This window comes from Anser anser (genome assembly GCF_964211835.1).
Source record: "Anser anser genome assembly, chromosome: Z".
NCBI lineage: Eukaryota > Metazoa > Chordata > Aves > Anseriformes > Anatidae > Anser > Anser anser.
In genome coordinates this window covers 17,636,924-17,648,457 of record NC_139723.1, presented here as the reverse complement: position 1 = coordinate 17,648,457, position 11,534 = coordinate 17,636,924, and the positions used below count along the sequence as shown (strand labels likewise).

The 11,534-nt window shown below is 37.2% G+C and overlaps 1 protein-coding gene across 1 annotated transcript in view; it reads left to right on the top strand.

Moving 5' to 3' along the window:
• LOC310888990 (uncharacterized protein) overlaps positions 1-10,906 on the top strand; it is a gene marked incomplete at its 5' end in the record, with an annotated part of 49,120 nt that extends 38,214 nt beyond the window's left edge. Inside the window, 3 exons of the mRNA XM_083815943.1 lie at positions 4,740-4,810; positions 9,522-9,559; positions 10,162-10,906. The remainder of the gene's footprint in view (positions 1-4,739; positions 4,811-9,521; positions 9,560-10,161) is intronic.
• Positions 10,907-11,534: the final 628 nt, after the last annotated feature.

Genomic DNA, 11,534 nt, shown 5'->3' with positions numbered 1-11,534 from the left:
ACTTGACTGCCAGGACTTATCAAATCTGATGGAGAGAGGCTTGGCAACTACATAAACCAGTTTCCCCAGGGACCCTGGGATGCATGGCATTGGGCCCCATAGACTTGTAGCTGCTCTGTTCCATCGGGTGGTCTCATACCTGCTCTTCACCTACAGTGGGAGGGACTTTGCTCCCCCAGCCCTCATCTATGTGTTCAGGGACTCAGGAGACATGGGAAGTCTGACTGGCAGTGAAGGCTGAGGCAAAGTTTTTGAGTGCACCTCCATGTCTGTTTTTACCAGTTCAACCTTCTCATCCATTAGAGGGGGTAAAACCTCCTTGGCCTTTCTTTTCTGAGCAATGTACCTATAGAATCCCTTCCCGTTATTCTTTGCATCCTTTGCCAAGCTCAGTTTCATCTGTGCCTTGGCTTTCCTTATCCCTTCCCTGCAAGTCTGGACTGCATCCCTGTACTCTTCCCAGGCCATGTCCCTGCTTCCACTGCTGTGGATTTCCTTCTTGCATCTCAGTTTGACCAACAGGTCCTTGTTCAGCCATCCAGGGTTCCTACCTTTCCCTGCTTGATTTCTTACAGATGGGGATGGAGTGCTCTAACACTCTAAGAAAACTGTCCTTAAAGAGTTGCCAGTTCTGATCAGATCCTCAGTCCCTAAGGACAGTGTCCCAGGGGATCTCTTCCACTAATTGTATAAACAGATGGATAAGTTCATCTACCTTATAAATGTATTTAATATTTGTACATTCATTTTATAAGGCTGTTTTTTGAACATTCAGTCTAGATGGTATCTGTTTAATACAGGTATTGCATTTGATAATACATGATGAGGTAAATAAAATTGATAATGAGATGTATCTGAGGAACAGCTAAAACACTTTTAGAGAACAATACCTGATAAGAGTTGAATCGGTTTAAAAAAAAAAAAAGCCTCAACGCAGAATACCTCTAGGCACAGAGAAGAGGCGTAAGAGAGTGGTATTTCTCCTGTATTCTATTGTTATAATGTGAAGCCTGTAGAAAGGCTTCATTTAAATTTAATTTAATATGGATTAGATTTTCTGGAAGCAATTCATGACCGTTTACTTGTCAATTAAGCATTTCAATTAATGTTACCTCCCCTTTCCCCCAAGGTTTTTTATTTTTGATAGGACTGATTCATTTCCAAATAGCTGAGGCATTTGCTCTTGACTCCAGATGAAAAAACAACAGCAGCTCAATGAGGTCCCAGACCTATTTTTAGCAATGAAGTATTCGGTCCCTAGACATCAGTTCTTGGGCAGGCTGTACAGAGGAAAAATGTCTATATGTCTATCCCAGATTTTCCTGAATAGTTTTCTAAAACAGAAACAATGTTTTTTTATTTTGGAAAACAAACAAACAAAACCACTATCTTGCATATTCTGAACATTAAATAAAGAAATATGCAAAGGATGAAAGCTTATTAGTTTGAGAAAATGGTAATCACTTCAAACTATTGAGAGATTTCTGTGCAGGAATGACTACAAGAAAAATATACAGCCAAGCACTGTGACATTTGAAGCAGATCCTTTCTGTCATTGTCAAAATTTCCTGTTCAGGAAAGAACAGGATTATTCTCAGCAGTGTCTCCATATAAATAAAAATTATAAGACCACACATAAAGTACATATAAAATATGTATAAAGTGTGTATATATACAGAGAGAGATTTTTTTGTTGTTTGATTTGATGGAGTTGCAAAGGATGATGAAAACAAAACTGCTACGATTAATATAATGCTAACACTTTAAAATATGTCAGAATGTGTTCTTTCAAGCAGGTAGTTTAATGTCAGATCACTTTACCTCATTTGCAGTACTTTAGAGTGATCTTTGTACTTTCTCTCCAGGGAGCTGGTGTTGTTTGAGAGCTCAGGTTGTCCTATCTCACTTAGAGCAATCTTGGACAGTTTTATTAGTATAGTAGCCAACAAATAGCAAAAGAAAAGACACAGCAGTTAGGATTGCATGTTTGAGCTAGGATTTCCGCGTCTTTTCTTTGCCACCTTTAAATTTTCTCCTTATAACTCTCTATTTGTAAGTAAGTGATTGATTCCTACCGTATCTTATGTATTTTTGATAAGGACACTGAATTAAGTTGAAGAGCTGAATACGATGTTGGGAGTGCTGCTGACTGAAATGAGATTTTAGGTCACATAGGTAGAGTTTTAATTTGGACAATTGGCACTTCAGATTTAAATTTTACTGTTGGTGCCAGGGAGTTCCTCAGGTTTATTCGTGCTGCTTGTATGTGAACAGCCAGATCTCAGGTGGCACTTTGGGTGGGGTGCTGTGGCAGATGTTTCCAGGCATCCCTGCCAATTTGAATTACTCTGTGAATCTGTATTTGTACAAAAAGGGGAGAAGGCCATGTCTGGAAACAGCTTAAGGTCTATGCAAGTAGGTATGAGACTTCTTGAAGAGGCTGAGGAACTTCTCTCAGCAATTTGCTGTGGAGACATCGCAGTACAAACTACCAAAATCAGCTGTACGAGTGTGCTTACTCCTGCAGTAACCTGTCTTGCGCCATGGTGACAATGGACCTGCAACTAAACATCAGTTGTTTATGTTAATTTATTGGCTTCCTCATGGTGTATTATTTAAAATTTGTTGTGTGTAGCATTAAAATAAATAAATAAATAAAACATTGGATAAAACCTTGTTGTTGCTTCAAGAATTGGAGAACTGGCATCAGAATGAGGAGGTGCCTTGTGTAAGCCCTACAAAGGCATGGTATTGGGTGTGATTTAATCTTGTTTTCACTCTAATTTTTCATAACTTCAATAAGAGTACAGTATCAGAATAGCATATCCTTATAAAAGCAAGAAGTTAGAAAACAAGTTCATCTTGTTTTTCATTCATTTTCCTGAAATAAGTAAACCAACTGTCTCCTTCTTTCTTTTTTGTTTATATGCATGTCTTCTTCTTGCCCTAAAATCTGTTTGGCATCTGAGTCAGCAGACCTTTGCTAGTTCTGATAGATTATTTCTATGCATGTATTATGCCTCTTCAGAGATTTAAGACTTTGCCAAAGACTGTGGAGTTTATTACTCTGCAGTGGTTCAGTTACACATTTGAACTCTAATATGAGATTTCTAAATGAGAGACCTAAAAGCACAAAAGCACACAATATCAGAAAAAGACCTTTCCATAACTTTACACTGCATGAAATAGAAATGTCTGGTGCACAAAAAAATGTTTTGTTTGGGTTTGTTTGTTTTCTTTAATTTGATTCCTTAATAGTATCCTCCATCTGAATGGTCAGGAAGAACAGAACAAGTCCTGCTGTGTCTATTCATATTATTCTAAAATTCTGTTTATGGATACTGTATTTCAATTTTACTATTGCATACATTTAATTTAATTGGATATAGCATACTATACACATACCTATAGCTAGCCATATGCATATATATTTTCTGGATCAGAAAGATCAAAAAAGAATCCATACTTTAAGAAAAACATAAAATGGCTTAATGAGAATGAGCAGAATAATATTTTATTTTTATTATTATTATTAAATTCTAGTGGGAGAGTTTTTACAGTTATATCTGAAGGTAATTTTTTAATACTTTTTTTTCAATGATACAACCTCCATGGGGAAGAAGGACTCCATTTATAAGACAATTTGTGTTAACGTTGTGACTTTTCTTTTCAATGTAGAGTCTTAAAGAAAGCAGATGTTTGGAAAACTCTTAAGCAGTTTTTACAATATCTCCTTAACAAACTGCCACTGTTTCAAAAGTTTAGAAGAAAAGGCAGGGCCTGAATGTTATGTGCATATGCTTGCAGAAAGCAGTTGCAACAAGCATCTGTAAGAGAACTGCAGAGCTTATCATAAACACAGTTATCCAGATGCGTCAGTGTGCAATTCAGTTTGTTTCAAATTAAACTTGTCAATTACTGCAGTGAAAGTGGAGTTTTTAGACAGGCTAGTGGGTGTGTTTACACTGTGGTTGCTGCAGCTCCGGTGGACACACCTGAGTTAAGCTTCCTAACTGGATGCTGCGGGCAAAGTCAGTGCTGCAGCACAGAGCCCAGTGCAGGCCACTGCATGAATATTTGCGCAGCTGTTGGAGAGAAGGGTTTGCAGTCTGCTGAGTTTCATTCTGTTACTGACGCTGGTATGCAAATGTTTTAAGGGATGTGGATGCACAAACCCTGTCCAATGCAACTGATCTTGGTCTCCTTTGAGAACTGTGGACACACTTAAACAGTGCATTAAAATTGTATTTTATGCAAAGATCCTCCACATGGCAGTGAATGAGCGTGTTTCAGAACCCACCAGCCACAGAGCTACCTCCGTGGGGCACAGCACTGTTGGCAATTAATTACTCTGAGAGATGGAATCAATTAGCTGGGCATATCAACACTAAATTGAAAAATACAGCTTCAGAGACCTGAGTTAGTGCCTAATCTCAAGGACTAGCTGTACACTGGAGCTGACTGGTTCTCTAGGTTTTCATGACAGGCTTCTGTATAACAACATAGAGTAGCTGCATACTGCCTGAACTCTCCTGAAAATGCTGCTACCTTTATAACTTTTTGGAGAAGGTTCCTTTTCCATAATAGTAACATCTGTTAAGCAGAATTTTCAATCATATTGAAACCTACCAGATTTAAATTTTACAGATAAATGAAATTAATCAAAATTCTAACCACTTTCCCATAGTCTCCAACATGGCTTTAAAAGACAGACAATAGCATTTTGCAATATCTTTTAGCAGGCATCTATGGATCTCATGATGTCCACACCCATTGTGTGAGTTTTTCACTGTCAATGCAGCTTCCACAGGTAAGTGCCAAAATAAACATTCAGAGAGCTTGTATCGCTGAATGGAGTGATTGCATCTGTAGGATTGTAACCGCTCCCAAGTATGGTGGTAGAAATAATTGTTAGCGTGCCGCATGTGCACCTCTTGCTTTTTTATTGGTTTTGTTTTTGTTTTTAAAACAAAAGCTGTAAGGAAAGCAAAACTGCTTGTCGTGTTTGGAGTGCCCCAGCATCACTTGTACCTGGATAAAGTGTATCCAGTTTCTTAAGCAATTTTCCTTGTGAAATCTAGAGACTGTTTCAACTGATTGAGTTATCAGGTCATTCTGAAATACTCTTTGTTGACATCCTTTTGTCCCTATTCTTTGTTGTCCATTCTTTGTCTTACACAGCTATGGATTCTCAACTGTAGTACTGAAGAAATAATAAATAAATAAATAAGTAAAAACATATTTACTGTGGAGTCCTTTTACAAAGTTACATACTGGATGAAAATCAGATGCACAAACATCAGCCAGCCTGATTTTGGGAAGTGTTTCAACTGGTGGCAGAGGTGTGATACAAAAGTGGATGTCAGTTAGGAATACAACAAAGAATCTGATTCAGTAATAGTCAAGATGTATCTCATTTATGAGTATATTGTAGATATTTAGATAGATACATTTTGTAAAGTAGAAAATATTTTGTTTTACTTTCATTTCATGGTAGTTATAACTGTGCAGCAGGACTTCACAAATCATTTGGAGAAAACATTGGAATATGCTATATATATGAATGCAAAATGGTTGTACTGAACCTTTACTTTATGAATAATTTTTGTTTGTAAATCTTGGAAGGTGGCCCACAGCATTTCTGGTGGCCTGATCTTTCCATGTTTTGTCATACCTGTAGGAACTGAAGGAGTCTTGCTTAAGATGTTCACAGTTTTTTCTAGTTAATTAAATGTGTGGACCTTTGAGAAAACTCTGGAGTCTGACTGTATCCTGTATATTTGTTGCCACAGACCTGCTAAAGCTTAATTAATTTAAATGCATATGAAAGGAGTCCACATAAAGTCTCAGATTTCTCTTAAAGAAGCAGAACTGAAGTAGTGAGGTTTTCTTTTCAGAGAAGTACTGTAGTTTTTATTTGCTGTTCTTGCTTTAGTAGGTGTCCAAGGACAATTACACTGATCCATCATGAGCACTGTTTAATCTTAACATAGTTCTGCTGAGAAATCAGAGTCAGGGTTTGTTTTGTATTAATAAATAGAAAAAAGTCTGTGTAAAACAGCAGATTAATTTGTTTAATAACAAAGCCTGTACAATCTAGGTGAAATGATTTCAAAGGAAAGTAGCCAAAAGTATTATCCGAAAGCTGATATTAAGAAAATATGAAAGCCAATATTAATATACAAACACGTTCTTAACATTATCCTAACAATTTCTTGTGGTTCCTGTGACACATTCTCTGTTAAAGTCTCCAAGTAACCTGACTTTTCTGTCTTACTTCATCTTCCTACCTCTTTTACCAATCATTAACTCTGATACTAATTGTTCATAGTTCTTCTTCATGACCCCTATTATATTGTTTTGGTTGGAGTTCACTAAATACTCAAGTATGCCTTCTTCCACCTGATTTTTTCGTCTTATTTTAAAGCACTGCTGGAAATGTCTAATGTTGATTTGCTCACAGTTTTGTCTTCAAAATGTTCCATATCTCCCTTTATTAGAGATCAGAATGAAAAGTAAACACAATTTTGTATTACCACTAGCATTTAAAGTGTAATGAGTTGCAGATTAGAAAGAATAAATTAAAAGAAGGAATTCATTTGCAATTTTCTATTATATTTTGTTTTAACAGCTTGGTTTGATAAGCAGTTGCTGAATGATTTTTGAATAAGATCAAGGTTTGCAATAAATTCCCTATGTCTGTGATTGAATTTTGATTATTTATTTTTTAATCTGATCTAGTGGGAGGTGTCCCTGCCCATGGCAGGGGGGGTGGAATTAGATGGTCTCTAAGGTCCTTTTCAACCCAAACCATTCTACGATCCTATGACATTAACGTATTTCTAGGCTTGCAACTTACAACAAGATGCAGAATGTAATAAGAAAATGAGATTTTTTGTAGTTTTGGAGATGCAGACCTGAGCAATGTTACCCTGGGTCCTCCCCCTGTATTTTCCAGTCTTTTCTGCAATCCGAAGACAGTCAGTGACAGAAGTGGAGAATAAGTGATGAAATTGATCCATTTTCTGTAACAATTCTCATTTAAAGAGATCTTGAAAAACCACTGTGTGCATTCCAGTAGTTTCTCTTGCTCTTGTTTTTCTGTGCTTTGCCTGTTGTCAGCTTATAAGGCTCAGTGAGCAGATGGACAAAGATCAGATATGAGTTCCTTCAAAACCAGGGAGAAAAAGCCTTCAAGCCTTTCTCCTTATGCAATCGTAAGTGTGTATTAAGAAGTTCAAACAAGTTTTGAAGTGCAAAGCCAAGAAGAAAGAGAAAGGATTGAAACAGGGCAGCCTGGGCTTGAACAGGACTCCTGCATTTAGCAGCAGGTGTGCTGCATACAAGGGAGCTCGGTTCTTCAGTGCTCTCCTTGGTGATGGCTCTAGAGTGTTAGTGGAATCTGTCTACTGGTGTAAGCCCACTTGAAGAGTGGGCTGAGAGAATCCTTTCTGAGACCTGCTCTAGAGTACGAGGGCCTGGGTGGCAAACTGTTAGGGAATCAACAATTCAGTACGTGCAGAGTGTGCCCTACTTTATTTTGCAATAGGTTCGCCATGTAGGCAAGCTCTTACTCGTGCTTCCAAAACAGCACACACAGCCAAGCCCTCTGGGGTGGCTTCTGGTGGTGGCAGTGCACATGGCTCTGTGTTCACATTTCTCTGTGGGGGGAATGTAGTCTCCTCACTCAGGATTTTTAGCTCTTTCTGGTTAGCCCTTTCTGATGGTTACGAATAAATAATTTCACTTACATTTTCTTCTAGTGAAGTAGCAAGCATAATTAATGGTAATGAACAAAGTCTTTTACAGGGGAACAAGTTTTCCGGAGGGATATCTTTAAAACATATTTACAGCTTGTTTACGTACCAGTCATGCTTACAACCAATTTGGTTCTCTTTTTCTATAAAACATTCAATCAGTAGGAAGACTGGTTTCTCCCTTTTACCTTATTTTTGTATTAAATAAATTATATAAAGTGATATATATATTTATCTTGGTTTTGTATTATAAAAGGGTCACAGCACACTCTTTCTTATTACAGAAAGCACAGTACCCTAACTTTAACTTGCTGCCATGTTTTGCTTTTATAGTCCAGATTTGGTTGCTTTTTAGGGTAGTGAGTATGATTCCAAGTTGTTTAAATTCTGTTTAAAGACGTTATCACTCTTTCATTTATGGTAGCCATGAAAAAAGGCTTGCTTAGACATGATTAGTTTAATATATCAGGTTTATGCTTAGAATCTTCCAGAAAAGATTTATCTGCATATCTGCGGGTGTATTTGCCCTTCATAAGAATAAACATTGCATATGTGATAATTCATTATCAGAGGGATTTTCAGTTTGAGGTTTTCTGCTTCTGTGCTGCTTTCTTTAGAGGCAAGCTTATCAGAGATCTAAGCTTATTGTTGATGTCCTATACCATAGGAAATATTCTTATGGGTGTTATTAGTAGTGTCTGAAAGATTCCAACATTGGAGAAATAGATCAAGTTCTGCATACCTTTTCCGTGTAGCCACTTATTCATGGACTGCGTAGAACAGCCAATGCACGATAAGGAATATTCTCACAAAGACTACATAATTCGTCTCTGTTTTAAGAGTGTTGCAGATACCACTTTTAGGGGATGCAAATTACTTAGAGAATGTGGATGGTTTTGTTCCCACTGACGCAACAGTAATACATTTTCTTACTAATACAAATGACTCGAGAATGAACTTATTCTTGATGTTGTTTTAGTCCCCAGATTTGTTTCTTTCTCTGAAAGACCTGGTTCAGCTCAGACAGTTTGTTGTGGGGCAGTGGATTCAGCTGGATGTGTGTTATCCAACTGAAAATTTTGTCTTGGGACACTTTGAGAGAGCAGCCTTATTTGCAGCTACTTTGTTTTCAAGTACAAAGAAATCCACAGATTTCAAAATCAGGATCAGACCCACAATTTAATAAAGGTGTCATCTTGTTTCCCAATATTGTTCTTATGAGCTTGGCACTTGTGTTTCTCTGTGGAAATGAATAAAATTTAAGCACCACTTGAAATGAAAATACACTCCACAGAGACACAACCGTCATGACCTTCTTTCAGTTATTAATAGCATTTCATGGACAACTGGGAAAAGCTTTCATCACACAATCTGTGAAGTTATATCCAGTGCTGAAAGATAATAGCTGCATTTCAGCTGGATGTTGTACACCTTCAATCCTTGACGACTTCAGAAGGACAAAGAAAGGCTTAGGGCCAACAGAAGAGGCTTAATGTTTTTAATGTCAGGCTAAATTAGTTTAAAATAAATCACTTACATAAAACCACCTATACATACAGTATTTTTTTGGCACGTTTTCTCTCCTGTTATTTAACAAACCCAATGATGACAAACAAGTCAACATTATGCCAATATGTTAGTGGTTTCTGCTCTTGTATGTTTCTGTTACTTGTGGCTGCATTTACCCTGCATGTCAGTAAGTGTTTTCTCTTTTTGATTAATAGTAATACTCAGTCAGTGACATATCTTTTGTTTGTCTTTTAGAAAGCACTGTATCGGAAATGGACGTTAACAGATCCATAGTAAGGCTGCCTTTGCTGTTCCATTAAGTTTTTACTCTCTATTATAATTTGAAGCAGTAAATTTCTTTATGCAGCACATATCAAAGTGGCTCAGTTCTGACTTCCGGATTACACCAAATAGTGATTTTTCAAAGCTATCTAGATGCATTTTTTTCACTAGAAATAATGAAGTTATTCAGTGAATTTTTTAGTTAAAGATAGTGTGTCTATATCACCTATGTTGCTCTGAAAACCACATAAATTTGATGAAATTTTTGGCACCAGATTGTTCTAATTTAGTCCTTAATTTGAGTTAGATGTGATTTGTTTCTGTTTACTGTAAAATTATTTTACTTCTTTACTTATAAAATAACAGTAAATTACTGTTGTGAAAACCTCCTTTAACTGTTAAGCATAATCATAATAACAGTATGAATTGGAATTGTAATTAGAGAGCTCTTTGTGATGCTAACTGAGAGGTTTTGTGTACAAAAACCTTTCCCAAATCTTTTGGTCATGTTTTGTGCTTTTGCTGTCAAATAAATAGTTGGTCAAATCTGTCATTAGTAATGTTAGTTTTGTAACTGAATTTAATGGCCTCAACTTGTTATATTTCTACACAGCACTTCCTGGGACTTGGAGGATACAAACAAAGAAATTCTCTGCTTAGAAAGCTAAGTAAGGTCACGGATAACTGAACTCTGGGATCTCCAAGAAAACTTTGTAGTCAAATGAGAGACTTAGCGCTTCAGAGAAATAAAACATAGGGAACAAAAGGCTGTGAGTGCTTTTACAGTCCTTCTGAAGAGAAATGCTTGCTCCAAGACATTAACTAATCATTGGTCACTACTCAGGTATTTCTCACCATTTTGAGCAGGGAAACACAGCTGGCCAAAAAATTCAGATTTTTCTTTGGAATACCTACACCAGATGTTTGAACTGTCCTTGCTTCTGAAGGGAGGTTTCTTCTGAGAAATACTTGCTTTTCATTTGAGTACAAAGTCTAGTGGTTTTCTCATAATCAGTCTCCTAAATGGATCTTATCAACTTGGAATAAAACCATGAGAATTCACCACATGGAAGCCTTGTCTGAGGTTGAAAGCAGGTTTGTGCCTTCAGAAGTGCACTTTTCTGCGCAGAGCTAGCAATGAAATAGCTTAATTTTATGAACCTCTGAATGGAAATGTATTTAAAAGACAAACTATATGATTTACCAACGTTTGTCATTCACCCTGTCAACGTTATTTTGTTCCACAGTGCTAAGGAAACAAAAGTTATATTTTACCATATAAATATATTCCAGAACGTGACTTGAGTGGTCAGGTATTTTAAAAAACATTACTTGCCCTATCACCAGTCTGACAAATAGTGTCAGAGCAGCTGTGGAGCTGTGGAGACCGATCATCAAGTGATACAGCTGTATAAAAACCCAATAGTCAAGACAATGATGACTAGGAAGACTCTTCACTGCAAATGTGCACTAAGATGCTCCTCTCCACTGGTTTCTCCTGATGTTTCCAGTCTGAGCACAGGCTGGGCCTGAGCTTGCTTGGTGGAACAGAGTTAAAATTCACGAACAAACTGCTGTTTGCATTGCCTGATGTGCAAATGTGATAATAACTTTCTTGCTTTTGAAATATGTAGCTATTGCTGCTTTTATATGAGATTCTGCTTTGTTTCTTCTCATTCCTAACAGCAAACCCTAACCAAGCTACCTATTGCCTGCCAGTGCTCTGATGAACATTTTCTTACTTGAGCAGTTGAGGACACAAGGTTCCTGGTGCAGTCTGCTCTTTCCGCGTTTACCAGTGCACTGTCTCAATATTTCAGATGAAAGTCCCATCTGGCTTTAACACTGTTGCTGCAAGGCAGATGTCAACTCTTCCTGCTTTTCTTTTTTTGTATCTTTTTCATTTCTCTTTGATAAGTCCCTCTGTGCTAGATAGGCAATAATCTTTGTGGTATGGATGCTTCTCCTTTCACCCTGCAGCGCAGA